Source organism: Cavia porcellus, unplaced genomic scaffold, assembly GCF_034190915.1.
Source record: "Cavia porcellus strain 051 isolate PalLab524CR breed Dunkin Hartley unplaced genomic scaffold, mCavPor4.1 scaffold_31, whole genome shotgun sequence".
In the NCBI taxonomy this organism is placed as follows: domain Eukaryota; kingdom Metazoa; phylum Chordata; class Mammalia; order Rodentia; family Caviidae; genus Cavia; species Cavia porcellus.
The window spans coordinates 558,201-561,425 of NW_026947514.1; positions in this window are offsets into that span (position 1 = coordinate 558,201).

Consider the following 3,225-nt stretch of genomic DNA (forward strand, 5'->3'; position numbering starts at 1 on the left):
AGCAGGTGCAGTCGGCTGGTGGTTGGGCTATGCGCCCCCTTCTGGCTGCACTCAAGTCATGGGGCACCCCTTGGCAGCTGTCAGGAGGACAGAACCTGAGTATGCCCACCAGAGCTTTGTCAGGGTCCTGCTTCCTCTGCTGGACAGCAGATGCCTGTGACCTCAGAGCCCCTGAATACTTGTACCCCACATGCCTTAGCTCAGCAGATGGCATCTGGAACCAGCCCGAGGACAGACGGCCCTTCCAGCTCCCCCTCAACACCAGGGGCACCTACCTTATAATCAGTGCCTGCTGCACCCCTTTAGCTGTTGCAATGCAATGTCCTTGCCCTTTGGGGGACACTGAGAGGGACCTGTGGTGAGCCAGGAGGGGTTCCCAACTTGGCATGCTTGCTGAGCTCCCGTCCTGTGAGCCACTGTCCTGTGCTACGTGCCTAGAGCTCCTGCTGGTCCCAGGGGAGGCCTGGGCTGGGCCAGGCTGGCAAGGGTGGGGCTAATGGTTGGCTCCAAGGCTGTGGTGGTGCCTGCAGCCTGCCCAGGCCTTCAAAGGGGCTATGGGCGGTGGCAAATACAGGCTCTTTATGGTTTTCCTGAGGGAGAGGAACCTGGCTGAGGAAGCCATTGTCTCCACACAATGGGCCTGGCTGAGACTCACAGGGTGAGGGCCAGGCCCCACACTTGTGGAGCCAACCCTGATCTCAGCTCATTCTTCACCCTACCTCAGCTCTTTCAACGCTGGCCCTTGGAGATCCTTTCTGCAGAGCCCTCCATTACTACCCACTAGGGAAGAGCCATGACAGGGTAGGGGTGCTCTCAGGGCAACTCCAAAGGGCCTTGGTAGAGGGGGTGCCTGCAACCATCCAGTCTCACTGCTCCCATGGAGGCTTGCTGGGCCTAGGTGGGCAGAGATTCAGGCAGGAGGCCTGGACACTTATGGTGGGTGGAGGATAGTGCCCACTCAGCTAGGTGATGTGGGAAGTCCCTTTTGCAGCAGTCCAGCTCAGTCACTGCTTCTCTCAATTTAAAGTTTATGATAAATGTGTAACAATGCCAGGCTCCTGGCTTAGTGAGGCCTGGATTCCCAACTGGCATGGCCCTCTGGACCACATCAAGGTGATGGTCATCATGACTCTTGCCCACAGCTTCAGGCTGGTGGAGCCAGCTGGCTGCTGCAAGGACCTCCCTGTGTGAGAGGATATGGGTCAGACCTTGGTGAGTGGAGGTGGGTCTGAAGGTGGGCAGGGCAGCATGCACTATTCATGGAGCAAGACCCAGAGAATGGTGTTTGTGTACTCCAGGGTGGAGGGTCAACATGTGCACCTGTGCAATGCAGGGTAGGGGCTGGTGGTTTCAGTTGGCTGAAGTGTCTTAATACCTGAGCAACAGAAAGGTAGTGGCCATCGCCATCATGACCATGCTTGGTGTTCTCTCCACTGAAGCTAATGAAGCATGTTGCTTAGCTATGCCATCCCTAGAAGCAATGAGACAGCCAAGTTCAGTTGGGTGATTTAAGTTTCCTAAGCTGCAACAAGACACAGGCACTTCCACAGCAGTGACCACGGGGATCATGGAGATGATGCCACAAGTATCTCCATTCATTCATGAGTTATTCATTCTGTACACAGCATGGACAAAGCCTCAGCAAAGCACTTTCTCTGAGTAAGGAGCTTTGAGATGCAACCAGGCCTTGCCCTCCCTTACACATCCTGGAGGAAACAGGTATCCATGGACATGTGTGGAAAATCCCAGCAAGCAGGGTGGCACCTTGGAAGCATGGTGTGTGCTGGGTCCCCTCTGTTCCCGAAAACCCTGGCAGGTGGCTGGGGAGAAGAGGGCACTGGAGAGCTGATGACCCTGGCAAGGCCCCAGGAGTGAGGCCAGGCCCCAGGAGTGTAGGTGCTGCACTCCTATTTTGCTCTCCAGAGGGGCTAGGTGTAGGGCAGGCATGGGAGGCGGGGTCCAGAGCCTGCTATTATTTGCTCAGGGGAGGCATTCCCTTCAGGCAGGAACCCACCTGACAGCCATTCTACCACCTGAGCAGCACCTGGATGAGGCACCCCCCAGGGAAGGGTCAGGCCAAGGAGAGTCTTCTGGGCCTTTTCTGCCCTTTCACAACTTCAGCTCCAACACATGAAGTGTCTCCACTGGGATAAGAGTAGGGTGAACCCTGCTGGTGGACAGTAAAGCTCAGAGACACAATACTGGCATCCACTGGGAAGGCCCAGCAGAGCCTCAGCAGGCCTAGCTGTGCTGAGTCAGCCCTGGAAGGATTCCTGGAGGAAGAACTGACCAGGCAAAATACAGGGTGTCCAAGTCACAGGCATACAGAAGAGACTGGTCCCCAGCTGATGACAGGATGAGTGAAGGCTGCATGCCAAGGCTGGTAGGACCTCTGGGGGTGGGAGCGCTGGGTCACAGTGTAGGGGACAGCCCAGCTAGTGTAGGAGTGGGTGGCCGCAGAGGCAGAGGTATGCCTGACCCTAAAGGCCTCAAAGCCCTGGCTAGATGAGAGAAGTATCTTAGTGCTGTAGGCCAGGGATAAGGGGGCTGAAACTGAGCAGAGCCCTTCAGTTGGGGGAGTGCTGGAGCGGGCAGGAGAGGGGCAGGAACTGGGCAAGAGTCAGGCTGCCAGTCATGTGTGAGGCACAGGGGGCCCAGGCAGACGGGGCTCAAGCCTGGTGAGCCACCACTGATCCAGTGTCCCATCACCAAGGGGCCCAGGCCAGCCACACTGGCCAAAGGAACTGGTGAGAGGTGACAAAGGGCAGGAGTCAGAAGCCGCCAAGCCTCCCACTTCCTGCAGCTTGGCATCTATTTATCTAGGGCCAGGTGTCTGTACTGCCTACTGGTTCAGGGCATTTGAGTGCCCATGGCCAGTGTGACTGTGCCCTTGCAAGGTGGGGAAGAAGGTGCCCAGTGAGCCATAGAAGCCAGGAGGCTGCTGATACTGTGTCCACTCGGCCAGTGCACTCCGGTTCCCAGGAACAGGTGCTTGCAGCAAGGCAAGGGGTGCCAGTCCTGGACAGTGACGCCAGGATTAGGTGCTGTGGCACTTCTGCACCCCAGCACTCCTCCACGACTGGCCACAACCCCCCCCCCACCTGCAGGGCAAAATGGGTCATGTGCCACTCAAGGCCCTCAACACTATGGCCACACCCAACACCATTTACCAGTCATCCTGCCACCCCAGCCCCCAGAAAACTGCCTGGGGTCAGGTGGGCTCAC